Source organism: Rhea americana, unplaced genomic scaffold (assembly GCF_003343005.1).
Source record: "Rhea americana isolate MKP2758 unplaced genomic scaffold, rheAme1 scaffold_7, whole genome shotgun sequence".
Taxonomy (NCBI): Eukaryota; Metazoa; Chordata; class Aves; order Rheiformes; family Rheidae; genus Rhea; species Rhea americana.
The window spans coordinates 5,034,835-5,051,066 of record NW_028186867.1 but is presented as its reverse complement, the minus strand read 5'-3'; positions in this window follow the sequence as shown (position 1 = coordinate 5,051,066).

The following is a 16,232-nucleotide window of genomic DNA, read 5'->3' as shown; positions in this document are numbered from 1 at the left end:
TGCATTAGAGTCCACAAGACTCCATTAAAGCTACTGCTGGACATTTCCAAAACAGAAAACAGAGAAACTGGGATTTATCATCCCAAACAAATCAGTTTCTAATCTGCTGTCTTGTCAAAACTTATTTATATGTTTAATGCTTTATTCACCAGCAGACAGATTTAAGTAAATTAAAATTCTGTCATGAAGTTAGGAAAATACGTATGTCTTTACAGGCTTGGGGCCTAAATAAATACGCATATTTTCTCTCTTTTCATTTAGTCTCAATATGGAAAATCGCAGGATTTTTAAATACCATTAGCATGCCTTTTCATATTGCATTTTCACTTCTATGATGCAATTTTACTCAACCTAGTGCTGTATTTTTATAATGTAAATGACATATATCACTTTACTGTTACCTATTACAGAGAATTTTATTTTTAGGATATTGCATAAGTATGAAAAAATACAATTTTAAGTATCTTAACTATTGAAATAGAATTAGGTAATATTTAAATATTAGTATAGAAATACAGTATATTAGTATAGAAATATATTATATACTAATAGCATAGAAATATGCAAAGATTGTAGCCCTAGAAGTAGTAAAATAGATTACTTTTACTCTTTCCATTTTTAAAGGAAATGACAGAAATGCTACAGGGATTGCTGATTGTGAGTGTGAATGTTACTAGGAAGAGAATATTTTTTCCAGAGGCATGCCCATAGAAATGATGGGATATTATACAAAGTAAGTCACTGGTTCAGGTAAGAATAGTGTACTCCTTTTTCATAATGTCTCTCAAGTGAAAGTTATTCATACTCTGAAGAATAATTTCTTTTTAACTTAAGGGAATTTCTGTATGAAGGCTATCTTGGGGTTATTTGATGTCAGCCTTTCTTCAGAGAAAAAGAGATGAGTTCAGATAATGGGAGATGTCATAAAAAGGGAAGACTAAACCAGAGAAGTAATAATTTTTTGACTATTTTTAAGGAGACAGCAGTCTATCATTTTCTCTTGAAAAGAAAACAAACAACTCCCCATAAAATGTAAAATATGACATTACGTGTGAGTTCCAGCTCTCATTAATTTGTTAGCTTTGTAATATTTCTAAAAGATTACTGTCTTTTATATTTCTTGACAACTTAGTTCCTTACTGATTTTAACAGCTAGAATGACAGAATATTCATGAATGTGTAGAGGAGATTATATATCTCATTATGATGACAGGATTCTTGCAAATCAAAACCAAGTTGATAGTAGATAGACTGACAGAGAAATCTAAAATCGAGTAAAAGGAGTTACATTGTCTGCATCTTCACTTATCTCACTGAGCACTGTAAATATGACTTAGCTCATATGCCTGTTAAAAATGCCAAGTTACTTTTAAAGAATTTAAAGTTTATCAGCCCTTCCAGGAGGAATTAATTTGGGAATTTGGAATTTGGAATTAATCTGACAAGTGATGTTCTAATTAAAGTATACAGTAGAAATGTTAATGAAATGACATGGAGAAACAATAACCCCTTTATTACATGTAGTATTCAAGTACTGAATCATGAACAAAAAAGAAGGAAGTTTTTACGACATCCAGAGTCTCAAGACAGTTTCTGAACTAAATGCTGCAGAAAAGTCTACTCAGGGTGACTGATGCTCTCAATATGAAGTCATATAAGCACCATGAGGGCATTACAAGATGGCTTGCATAGGAAGCGATAAGCTTTTCTTTTCTACATTTTCCCTGCCACTTTAAAAAGTAATTTAAAAACCCTGTCATCTTTCACTGATAGATGGCATTTCTAGCTCAATCTCAGAAATTAAGGTAAAGAAAGGTGGATGTCAGCTGAACTGCTGAATCAACCTCGCACATGATTTTCACCATAATCAACAGGCAAGACGTTTTTATTTACAAAAGCTGTGTTTCAAGTAAGAAGAGAATGTCTCATCTAACTTTCAGTATACATCTACAGTGATAATGTTTGCTTCTGAGCCAGTCACCCTGAGATCCTTTTATAATCAGAATAAAACATTTTCTGGGAGTGTTTTCTCAGTCATTGGGATTTGAAAAAATATTTCCTCTCATTATAAAGTATAGTAGAGCATAGTACGCCAAATAATGACAGATTCACAGTTTTACAGTGTCTTCCAAAGGCCAGTGAGAGCTTGAAAAACTATGTAACTTGWGATAAGATAGTTAAGATTTATGGTAAGAGTTTCTCAAGAAAACTAGAGGAGAAACAAACAGATGCAGAAGGGCAAACAAGTTTGAAGGAATTATTTCATGAAGATGAGGGCATAGAAATTTGGAGTTCTCCAAAACACAAAGAATAAATTACTTTTGATTTTTGATCAGAGGCAGAGGAGAGAAGAATCGTAAATTCAAGTCCTATTTAAGCATATTAAAACTAGATCAAGGAGATATACAAATGCAAACCATCTGAAATACTTAGATGATGAGTATCTTGTTTCTAACAAAGACATAGACACAGTGGATGTCTCAGAAATCTAGYCAAAGGAAGGCAATACATTGGATACTATCCCATGAATATACTTATTTCAAGGTACAAGCTTCATAGTATTGACAAAGTACATACACTACTGAAGGAGTGGAATTATATGACAAATGGAATTCTGAGCTCAAAAAAGTATCAAGAAATGACAGACCATCTGTGTATTGAAACTGAAATATGGATCATCTCAAACCTTAGAAAGAAAAACTTTGAAAATATACAATACTAACGGTATGTTTTTACCATCCAACCATGAAAAAGTAGGCACTGTGACCAACTAGGTACTAYAGGAGATCAGCGTAATGAGGGAAAAAATCATTATGGTGACACTGTTAAGCTACCTGTAGGTAGCCTGTGAAAATGTCATAATAAGAAGACTGACTTTTTAGTCACAATATCTTTTGGAAATAATCCACAGATGAAATCCATCAGAAAATCCACAAATGAAATGAGAACAAAAGATTTATTTCTGAGGAATGCATGGGACATGGTTCAAATGTGACTGTAGAAGAGATCCTCTGTAATGATGCATATAATTTACTCTAATTCTCAGGAAAAGCTGCCCTAAAGAAAACCTTCCCCAGTTAACTTTAACATCAATGCAATGTAAAAAACAACAGAACGTTTTTTTAGAGAGGAGATAAAAGAAGCATTAAAAAAGGATGTAATGTTTTCAGATAGTACAAAGCTGTTTAAGAACACTACGTTAAAAGTTTAGTTTTAATGTATAACATCTATCAGAAGACAACACACGAAACATTCGAACATTCATGTTCAAAAGAGGAAACCAGGGAACTCTGACAAGATAATGGACAGTCAGAAAAAAAGGCCAAAAAGATTTAGAAGAACACCTCATTAAAGATATTAAAAACTGATAAAACACACTAGAAACAGGAAACTTGACAAAAAAACCTGTAGAACTAATGATCAATGTTTGGATGAGCATTCAAGGAAGATATAGGCAACAAGTTAAATCAAGTCTTTGCATGAGTGTTCAGATGCTAAAAGAGTTCCCAGCACTGCCATCCTTTGGAAGGCAAATCCATGGAAGACAAATCAGAGAAACTGTGTTAGATTAAAGTGATAGTTGAAGAGGTTTTAGAAAAACCTTATAAACAGACTAAATAGAAATTGCCATCACTGCATTTTAGTCMTGTAATAGTTCTTAAAGGAATTAAAGATATGAAATTGTCTAATTGTCAATTCTAAAAATTTGGAGGTTAAAATACCCTCGTTACTAAAGTAGATAGCCTCAGTAGGAGAAGCTATAGTGGAAAGAAGAAGGAGCAGACGGATGGAGGGATATCTACATAGATCTATATAATGGGGAAAGATAAGCGGAATCCTAACCTACTAGGCAGTAAGTTCTTGAAACAAGTAAGTTTCTTTTCACACAACACATCATCAAACTGTGTAATTCATCACCACACTAGATTTCTGATGCCAATTTCTAGATGACCGCAAAAAGCTATCAGACAATATAATACTGAAAATCTATTAAAATGTGTTAAAAAACATGTCCKAAGATGTCAAACCCTACATTTCTGGCATTTAGGAAGATAGAGAGGGAAAAGTATTGCACATTTTTCTCTCTTATATTCTTCTAAGAATTAATTACAGAGAAGTATCAGAATAAGTAGACATTTAGTCTGACTTAATAACAGACATTTTTATGTATATCGTAATGCATATGKATGAGTATAATGCATAATGAATATACATTAAACAGCTAAATTAGATTGCACAAGAAACTTTTCATATGTCATTTCCTATTACACTTTGATATTATACTTTTGTCATTATTAAAGAGAATGATTTTGGAAGGATTTCTGTGTGACTTTTCCAAATAAAGTACAGGTAATATTTCGTTTAGACAAGCTTAAAATTATGCTTAAGCATTTGTAAAAAATAATTTTAKAAAACCTGTTTACTATATGCACATTTCCTTTTCTATAGTTGTGTTTCAGCATCTTTCAAATAGGACTTAAGCAAAATTAAAAAATGAAATRAAGGAAAGCTCTTAATTTAAGCATAGCAATTTAGATCCATTAAGTAATATGCATATAGTGAAATTTAAAAGTCTGAAGACGGAAACTGGTAACTAAAGTACATTTTTACTATAACTGCAATGGTACAAGCATAGCAAGATATGAAAACATAGTACTGATAATATATTTGTTTCTGACTCACAATATGCAGAGAATTATACCAATTGAGATAAATGCAATATCTGTTAACTCAATGTCTGTAGATAAAAAGAACATTAATAACAAATGTTTATATGGATAAGTATTAGAATTGTTGAGAAATTAATTCCTATTTGCATTGGTTAAATAGCTGCTTAGATTCATTGTAAATGTTTGTAAATAAAGACATTTAAGATTCTGGAATTAATTAAGTTAGCTAATCTTCAAATAATATTCTGAAAAGTGTGAACACTCCACTGGTTTTCAAAATTAAACTTGGCTTTTAATTTTAGGCTCATGGTAGCAGCATTTTTTCATTCATTTCACTTTACTAGTCATCCTGAGAGAGAACTTAAGTCACCAGATGTGACTGGGACACCTAAAAGGTATCAACTACCAGCAGAAATCGGGAATATTATTGTGTTTTGTACCTGTTTCTAAAGAGAATGTCAAAAAACACAGTCAACCGTTATAGTAATAGATTTTTTTAACAGATTCACACTTTTTAGATGACATTAAATTTTATCTGCTTCATTGTAGATTTTTATTTTCCTATTTTGTAACTGAAACTCGAACACTTATAAATCCTGATTTTATCTCAGTTCTTTTCTCARTCTTCGTAGCAGCAACTTTGTCTAAAACAGTTAACACTTACTAAGACTTTAAATAGGCCAATTGATAGAACTGCCTAAATTTTGTTTCTACCACKGACTAAAATGTCTGAATAGTTTGAATATGCTAGAAATTTATGTAAAGTGAATGATCTAATGAATTTGCTAGGTATGCCTTGGAAAAGATATATTCTTTACTATCCTGCCTGAGAAGGTCTCAGCATTTCTCTAGTATGCAAGACCACACAAAGGAATAAACACAGATTGCACCAACAGTTTAGATTCACTCACTAAATGAATATGTGAATAATAGTATCAGCTGAATTTAGCCTTCATCAACAGTGAGATACTTGTGTAATGTGGTACTGGAAAACTCTGTGACAATGTACRTTCTCCAGCCAGCTTTTCAGTGTTGTCAGCTGGGCTTAGTGCTGCTGTCCCTAACACAAATCTGCATTTGTCTCATTTGCCCAAATTATATATTTAACCATATAATTTTTGAAAAGTCATTGATTTATTAAAGTCTTTAAAATGATTATCCCTATTTTATACAATATTAGGAAAATCTGTTGTGTTTAATGATGTGTCCCTTCAGGTAAAGTAAGAATGGTGATATTTTGGGAGATAGTTTGTTGCCTTTTGCTGTGGTGTGTGGAATATATTGTTCAAGCTTTATGGAATAAATTTAAAAAAGAAAAAAGAGAGAAAAAAGCTTATTAACCTTTTACTTCTGTTTATGTTTTCCGAAAAAAGGTTGTATGCGCATGGAATCACCCCTACAAGAAAGGTTAACCTGTACATACAGAAAAACTTGGGAATGAATTCCATAGGGAAACTAAGATTATATTTTCTAGTATTTCAGTTGGGCCCTTGTTATTGCTAAGTATCTGCTGTAAAAAAAGTACATCCGGAAAGAAAATCTTCTAGGAATCAGGGGAGGGTCGTAGGGTATCTCTCACTTCTTTATCTTCAGGTTTTCAGCTACTGAATCATAACGAATTATGTGTTAGTTCATTGAAATTATTAACTCCATGACTGAATTGACGGGAGTTAAAAGAGATAGCTGGGAAAYTGGACCCCAGGAATGGGGCTCAGTGGATAAGGAGTATAAGACATATCTGAGGTTAGGAAGATGGACAGGAAAACTCAGATGTTTGAGTCTGGTAGTCTTGTTTGTCTGAGCCTCCTAGCACCTTGAATATTGAGTTTTGTTAGATCCTGACAGCTGAAGAACTGGCATTGGGGATATTTCACTATATTCATAACACCTAAGGTGGGGAAAAAAAAAAAAAAAAAAAAAAAAAGCTTTTACTATCATTCCCCAGCTACTAAAGTTTAATCATTTGATAGAAGCAATGAACAACCTACAATCAGTCCAGCCTCTATTCTCCTGGCTCCCCTATGCCTCTGCAAAGGTATGCAATTGTGTTTCYGCACTAYAGACTACCCATCTGGATTTCCATTGACTGCTTCTCAGCTATGTGAAAAAGAAAAAAGAAAAAAAAAAGAAAAAAAAAGAAAAAAAAAGCTTTAGTAACCTAAGCTCCCTGCAGCCCTACAGGACTCTGATAGCTTTTGCTGTGAAGATAGGGATGCCCAACAGAGGTCTCTCAAGCCATAGAAATAGGTACTGCCTTTTCACAAACGTTACATATATTTTCTGCCTTTAGCAARGTATACAAAGGAAATGCATGCTTTACTCTCAAAATTGCTAGCAATATATGCAATATGCTTTAAATGAAATATGCAAAATAGTCTATGGCTGTTTTCTATGTAGCATCCTGTAAGCATCAGAATAACATCAAGAAAAGTGATCRTAGCTGGCCTAATTTGCAGTGTTTGTGCCACGTGCATTTGTACAATTGCCACATATTTCATAGCCTTTCAAGGATGGCTGCATGTATTTGTTGAGGTTTTTACCAAGTATGTTCATCAGCTGTTTCTGTAATACAGAAAACACAGACTTTATCTCTAAAGCAGCATCAGAAARCCTTGTAGATGCTTAAGATTTTTTTTTAAGTTCTTAGACCACACAATTAGTTTATTGTCCCAGACACATGTAGTACCAGAAGGGTGCCTAGTTCTTAGCTTGCTTTCACATATGTGCAGAGGATCTCTAACTTGTTTTAAATAAGTCATTGTTTGGATGAATTATGAAACAATTCTTGTTATATATTCACTTGGGAGGCTCCTGTTTCATCTCAAAGAAACACTGATGAATTAAAAAATATATATACTTTATTCAAGACAAAGCATACCAAGCTGCAGACTATGGTGGGTTAATGGGAAGCTTGAAATAAACTTTGATATAAAAAGTCCCATTAAAAAAAAAAAAAACCTTTATTGGTAATAACTTTACCTATGCATATGGATTGATAGCACATTGTATACATGGAGTGAATTTCTTATGTTGACTTTAATTTTTCATTTATAAAAAAATGTAGAATTTTTTTGCTGACAATATCATGTCAATGATATTAATCTAATTTTCCCAGCCTGTTCCCACCTTCTAAATTCATCTAAGTTCTATAGGCATATACCTTTTMTTCTCTCCTTTTTCTTCTTCCCTTTTTCTGTGGTATGTTTTTTGTTTATTTGTTTGAAGAGCCAAATATATTAGTTTGTTTGGGCAATCTTCGGGATTTGCTGCAGGGATATGTTCAAGGAACTTAGAGGCTAAGAATTACTTTCTGATTCCACTCCCACCCTTTTTTTTTTTTTTCCTTGACAAAAATATCTGCATATGCAGTTGCAAGAGGAACATTTGCCTACTGACGTAGGAGAAATGGGCATTCTGGATGAGATTCATCTCACCTAACTCTAGTTTCCTGAAAAATAGGCATCCAGTCAAAGCTATTTGTCTAGGCCTTTTCTCCCTCCCYTTGTAGTCAAGGGAGAGAAATAGATACTGCTAGAGGCAATTCATCCCTCCTATCTCAGACACAGAACCAGGGCAGGATGAATTACATTCTGGGAGTTGTCCATTTCTCTCAAGTAACTGACTGAATATRGAGGCTAGATTACTAGCTTAGAGTAGCCATTTAACTTTTAGATGGCTAGTTGAGGTGAATCATACCTTCTGTGTACATTTGTAGCTCAGATTGTCTACATGCAGAGAAATTACAGACTTGGCAAAGTCATTTTGTATGCTGGTAACAAATACTCTCAGTGTATTGTTACAAAGAAAATGGTATTTGCAAGAATTGTTCATCCAATCTTTCATTTGCTGCCGTGCCAGCGAACTGCTGAGTTCAAAGAGCCAGTGATTATCAAGGCTGGAGTAGGTGAAAGTGCTGAGGAGCAGCAGGACAGAATGGGCAACTAGTAAAGCTTTTGGATAACTCTGAGAAGTCAGTAATTATCAGGACTTTGCACAGCCAYCAATAAACAAATTATGACTAACCTTCAGCTTCCTAACAACACATCATTTAAATTTTCAGAGGATTGGTTTTAGTGTTTCAGAAGTGGTTTGGGGAGTTATGAATTGTTCAAGGAGTATTACAGAGGCAGAGAACTGTGTTGTTCCAGGTGAACTGCAGCAGAATTAGTAAAAGAATTAAGCTAAGGAAAAGGGACTGTGGACTACAGTAATATTATGCTTGTCCATATGAATTGCAAAATAGTGAATTTGATCTTCCATGTTTATTTATAAGCCTCTGGGGTCAGAGGGTTTTGAAACATCAGGGCAGGAAAGATAGGGATCATGACTGGGATATTAATAGTTTAAATAACAACTGAATTAAGAGTTAAATTCATTTTTTGATCAGTTTTGTTCTGAATTTTGACCTGTGTATATCTTGTCAATACATTAATAGAGATCTGTGTTTTGAATCATAAGATATTTTTATTGTAATGACATTTGGAACAACAAGGATTTTCCATTAATACATTTTCAGAAACATCTAGGTTATCTACAATTTTATCATTTTTTTAAAAAATAATCTATTACTCCTTTAGTGAAATCACAGAAATGTCACACTTTTTGCTGAGCTCTGCTTTGAAGCCTTCTTTCCAGTTGTAGAGGAATGCAAATTTTCTTTGTTTATTGCCTTCCAAGCAAAGGAGCTATGGGAATGTTACGCTGTTTTTTTGTAGCTTTCATGTTGTCATCTGTAAAGTGATGAGTCTGACATCTAACATTGTACTAACACAGTTCTGTGGGTTTTTTTTTTTTTTTTTTTTTTTTTTTTTTTGTATCAGCTAGCAGGTCTTTTGTGCATACCAGTGTTGCATAGATTCAGTTTGTCTTTGAATCAACTAATGTGAGGTAGTTTCCCAGAAGAGCTAAAAGGGATAAAACAGAAACATGAAATAGGAACAGAGAATATAGACAGGATATGCCAAATTTTGCTGCTAGATTTCTGTTGTAGCCTAAGCAAAGGTTGAGAGAAGACTAAATTCAAGGATTAGAGGCATTATCATGCTAGTTTATTTCTTCCACAAATTTTGTACGTTTTCATCATAAATTTCCATTGAAGAACAATTTCTGTACATCTTAGGATCAAAACAGCTTCACTAAATAACTTTTTGAGTTGAAACATTTCATGTAAATGATACCTTGACACACTAGTAACCTCTCACCAGCTGTCAATGTTCTATTGGTTTCTTTAAAGCAACCAAATATTTAGGACTTCTTTTCCTTCTGTGGAAACAGAATAATCACACTTATCAGCTTTATCACACTGTATATATGTGCTATATATATGTACTCTATGTACGCAGGCCTAGTGGACAGGTTTAGTATGAGTCAATAGTGTGCCCTTGTGGAGATGAAGGCTGACTGCACACTGCATTAACAGCAAAGTCCGCAGATCAAGGGAAGTGATTATTCCCCTTTACTCAGCACACACGAGGCTACTATTACAATACTGTGTCTGATTCCTCTCCACCCATACAAGACAAATTTAGAAAAACTGGAAAGATTTCTGCGAAGGACTACAAAAATCTTTGAGGGCTGGAATACATGATTTAGGAGGAGGTACCAAGATTCTGATGAAGTTTGATTAGCCTGGAGATGAGAAGGTTAAGGTGGGATCTAATTGCAGTATTCTACTAAATAAAAGAAGGCTTTGAGGAAGATGAATCTAAATTCTTTTTAGATGTGCATGMTGAAAAGAAAAGTACCATAGGTCAGAAGAAGCTTGCAAGAAGAATGATTCTGATTGTCTTTGAAGAAAAATAATTCAAGGTAAGAACTGTTGAAGAGTGGAGCTGGTTGTCCAGAGAGGCTGTGAAATCTCCATTTTGAATATTTTAAGCTCAGCTGAGCCAGGGGTCAAGTGTAACCTGATCTAACTTGAGGTTAGCCCCTCTTTGAGCTAGACCCAATAGTTTTCAGAAATCTACTTTTTTCCTATGATTCCATGATTCAATAATTAAATTTACCAAAAAAAGTTAGTAAGAACTTGACTTTCAATATTTCATAATTTTACCCCATATATAAATACACACATGCACACACATATACCTACCTTCCAGTGAATCTTGGTCAGATATGATTTATCTATCTATCTACATATATCATAGAACAATAGCTTAGACTAGAAGGATTGCTGGCGAGCAATCTTCATTTAAATCAGAGTCAACAAATTGTTCTGTCTATGCAGAGTACTATATATAAATGTGTGTGTATGTATGGATGTACCTATCTCTGTATATGTGCATACACATATGTACATCCACTTATATACACATACACACACATACACATCTCTCTTTCTCTCCTATATATACAGACAGATTCATTGCTTTACAGATTACGACTAAATTGCTGCTATTCTCTGCATATAAAAATGGTTTAAAAACAAGGTATCTAACCAGACATAAAGAGGTAGATTTTATCATTTAAGAAARATACTAAACTTTAGGATGATGTTTTAGAATCTGGAAATATTATAATAATTTTGCTGAGAAATTAGATTATCTGATCATCGTCATGGCTAAAGAAAAAGGTTAGCTGTCATTAAAAATAATTTCAGATGAAGTTTCTGAAAAAGCAGCATGTTGGCTGCTGGCTTTGTTTTTTTTGATAGTTTAAAATTAAAAATGGAATTATTACTTTGTACTGTTGGGATATGAGCTTTTACCAATTATTTCTTTATGCTTCTCTGCTATTCTACAAGAGCCCATTTCAATGAACAAATCTGCARTTTTCTAATATAAATTTTGAATGTCTCTTCATAACACTGAAATAATCTAATTCTAGAGTACTGCTCTAGTGCTTTTTCCTCTCATAGGTACCTTGAACAAAACTTTTGTTTTCAACAGCAGAGATATGTAATATTTGAATAAGACCTTCTGTATATTTTATAAATACTGCTAATAACTCTTTCAATGAAGCTCTCAYAGTAGAAACCTCTTTCACAAATATGGAAAACCTGGAAGTAGACTGATGGGTGGGCAAAACCCGCTAGAAAAATCTAGAAAAATCTTACATCTACTAAGTAGAATAGTTTATGTCAATGTGYATTTGAACTATACAGCTTTTTAATATTTAATTTAAAGATTTAATAAAGATCTTGCCTCTAGAAATCAGGTAAGTGAAAAATAGTATCTTCCTCCAGTTGTACCCATAGGGAACTGTGGAAAATTAAATTTTCTCTCTCTTAAAATACGCAGCTAAAACTGTCCTAATAAACTGTCAATAGGAGGACAAGCATTACTCTCAATAAGTGACCCACTTTCCTAATATCTTTAATAGACTTCTAAGATGGCATGGCAGTTTGATTATTCTGACATCTTGGTGTACAGTACAGCAAAATGAAATATGCAAAAGTACCTTTTTGAATAACAGATATTTATTTCTGCTGAAAACAGAAAAAAATGTGTATTTCATGTGCCTATATCCTGAAATATTTTATTTGTGAAATAGTTTGATACTCTTCCTAGTGGATTTTGATATGGTCTGTGCCATTCTAGTTTTGTTCTTTTTGAAATGAGTATTTGTAAGAACATATCATACAGCATGACTGCTTGTGTGTGTTGTATCATCAGTTCTTCCCAAAGAATAAAGAATTTTCAATCAATAGCTTGTGTTACTCACATATCAATAGCCTACAGTACTCACATACATGTATCTCCTTATCAAGAAATAGTTCACAAATTAGCAAYAAATCATGGTGAGAACTGAAGATGACATGTAGGCTTTTGTGATTATATGCTTGTACTGAAAGACAAAGAAAACTCTGATTTTGTCAGACAGCTGTTTGGCTTACCAGAAGCAGCAATTAGCATTATAATCATAAATATAGTTTGTACAGTTTATAGAGTTAATTTAAAAGGTTCAAAAAAAAAGTTCTACAGTTTCAGTAAGAATGTGTTTATTTATACTAATGTCAGAGCAAAAAAAATGTAAGCTCTGTTTTGATGAGATCAAAGTTTCTTTTCCATTATAGCTTTCATAAACAGTGCCTACCTAAATGCTTTTTCTCAATCTCAGTTTAGCAGACTKTTGTACTCCACACTTCAGAAAGCAATTCCACTACTTTCTCCCAGCTACAGTCTAATGTCAGGAAAGACATGAACTCCATCAGTATCTCGATATTGCATCACCAGGGTTCCCAGGCAGGAGATGCTCAGAGATGGCTTGATTTGGAAATGTAGCCGTGGAATGCAGCTGACTCCATGTTGACATATACCTCTGACCCAGGAACTCCTGACGCCTTTTATAGTCAGAGAAAACAAACAGACAATCTTCAAATGAGATTCATCTCATCCTAAAATGAACACTTAAAATAGGCTAGATGAAGCAAATATTTGGATTGCTCATTGCTTTCATCCTTGGGAGTTGAGGGTGACTGGATCATATTCACCTACGCTTAGACAGCTAAAGCTGAGCTAGATGACCCTCCATGGTACTTTGTTGCAATTCTCATATAAATAGAGTGGCATCTATACTTAGGGCTTGATCTGTTAAGGACACTCATCTATACCACATTAAACTTTTGGGGGGCTGACCTGAGTTCAGTTTGAAATGTGACCGAGCAGATACCTAAGCCCTGCTAAGAAATGTATTTTAGTTTGTAATGGGGCTGTTCCAGCCGTTTTGGTCACTTTCACATCTCTTGTTAAGGTAAGAATAAGAAGAACCAGCGAGAGAAAATAATGATGTGTGGTGATTGGGCAGTCCTTAATTCATTTTCACTGTGAATGGAAATGCATGACAATAATTCATCCTTTAGCACATATTATTTATATATCACATTTTAAGTCTTTGTAGTAAAAGATGGATAGTGGTAGCAAAATATCATATTAAGATTTTGTTTAAAATTTCTGTCATTACTATATAGAAGGATGAGACTGAAAAATTTGAAACAAACATAATACAAATTAGGTATTACACTTCCACACTTCAAGTAAGTAAAATTTTCTTATAGAATTATTTGACTGAAGTTGAGGTGAAGAAATTCCCCAAATCCCAGAAAGTCCTTTATCCACTCTTCAATAAAATTCATTGTTGATCTCATGACTGATCTCATGGCAAGTAGAAACTGTCTTTAGTAATTTCATTATGGAGGTGAGGAAACAGGGAGGGTTAGAATTAARACAACTTTTAACCTTGAAGGATCTGCTTGGCTGACCAAATTATCAGTTCACTGTCAAGTCAGCAGTACCAATTAAGTACATTAACAAACAAAAGGCTTTTAACTCTTGTTTTACAGAAACCACACATTTTCCTAAAAACAGTGTAATAGTACAGAGGTGCAAGGAAATCTATCCTGATTATTAGACTGCAACGAATTTAGTGTTGCTGTTGYGAAGTTTCACACTGCTGCGATGTTTCACAGTTAGTATAAAGTCATCTTTATCCAGTGAAAGGATATTCCACCCATCTATCTTTTTGACTTCTTCACTTTTGCTTTCCCTGCAGTGGTACTAGCACTCATGTAACCATGTGGTCCACTCAGCCAGGCAATATAGCTAGCTGAAAACTAATCCAGCAAAAATAAATAAATAAATAAATAAATAAATTCCTTGTTTTCAGTTCAGTTAATTTATCTGTCCCCCTAATGATCAACCAGATTAATGCTACTGTGGGCACAGTGCCTGTGTGCACAGAAAGGAAACAGTGGGACATAAAGCTGGAGACAGGATGATAGACAGATTAGCAGCAACACAGAGTAAAATGTATTTACACTGTTCATAATGTTGTGYCCTCAGTCTGAGATGCATTCTATCAGGAGTTCTACAAACACAGAAAAATTAATTTTGAAGCACAAGTAATTTGCTGCTGCTACTTTAAAATTTCATTTTTACATYAAGTGGTACCTTGTTAGAACCATTTTAGCTGCTTACCACCTCAGGGACCATCAGTACCCCAGCAGTAGCATAAGCATAGGTACTGCCTCAGCAGCTCAGACTTAAAAACCAACCCCAGYGCTCCAGATGCTAAAATGGAATGATAGGCATTTAGATATAGCAAGAAGAAAATGATTTGAAAATATTTTAAGTTTTGGGGGGGCACAGAAGATGGAAGGGGTGCAGAAGTTTGTTGTAAGGCTAATTTTCTTCAGATTGAAAGCTGAAGTCCTTAACAATTATCTGTTTTGTTAGAGCCACTGTAACCATGTAGCCCTGGAATATATTATTGCCATTGCTAGTAACAGGCTATAAGCTTTGGAATGAGTTTGTAAGGCCTCAGGACTAAGGCTTTGCTCCAATAAACATTAAATAGGTGTTTATGGCTAAATTATTTCCTCTTGTTTATCTTCGTATGGTACTATCATGGTTTTACAACTCTAGCATAAGGATTACTATTGAGAAACACAGACCCGATACAATAGCAGAGGACTTAAAAAGTGACAGCTAAATGCAGCACTTCCCAGCATCCCACCAAAACGACTGGCACTGAGAGGAACAGGAGAAGGGTAAAGAAAACACCAAGACAAGAGATAGAAACTAAAAAGTGTGTGCTTAATGATTTTAACTGCATTATTATTATTATTAGCATATTTTCTACAAAGCTGTCTTCTTTCCCTTTAATAATTACATCTGAACTAACAATGACTCTTGGATTAGATTATTAAGGTTCCAAGTATAATAACAGTAAATTCTTGATTGTATATAAGGTATGTTTCCTCTTTGCTCATAAGAAAGATTTCAAGCATAACACTTCACTCTATGCTGCTTGCTATGAATCCTATAGTTTCCATGGAAGACATGAACAACTCTTCAAAACAAAAATGGAATGGTGAACTGCAGATAAAGCCATATGAAGAATGAGGAAAAACAGAAAGAAAGGGAGAAAGGGATGAAGAAAGGGAGAGCAAGGATGGAAGTGAGGGAGTGAGGGAGGAAGGAAGGTCCCCATGATTTTGAATAGAATCAAAGCAAAGAGTTCATGCAGTAGACATTATCCACACTTTGCAGGGAATGACAGTGGACTTTAGAACCAAAATAGTTTTGTGATTGTGTAATTAGAAGTTGTGTCATTTTTTTTTTGTTCTAGGAGGGTAAATTAAATTTTCATACATACCTCAACTGTTGGTGTATCCTAGTATCTCATGTCCTATCTTGGCATTCATGATGTTATTGTTCCAACAGGGATATTTTCCATATACTTATGTATGATATATGAGATAAACATATTACCTGAATATAGCTTATTCAGTGGGTCATTTATTACAAAACTACAGATGTGAGCATTAATAAACTGTGCAATAATTTTTCCATCAATCAGTTCTTCATATATTATAAGGTGATATTGCTGTTCCTTAAAGATTTTACTTTTTTTTTTTTTTTTTTGATCACATAAGATTGTGATTCATGTGCAGAGGCTAAGAGTTATAATTTCTTTCTCTCAGACCTTCAAAAGCAACCCTCAGTGGGATACATCAAGGTAGCACAGGAATTTCTGCAATCTTGATAACACTGGCCTTAGATAGCTGCAAATAAGGTAGTTTGCATCTAAACGCTCTTCAGCTGGGTTAAGTGATGGAGTTTA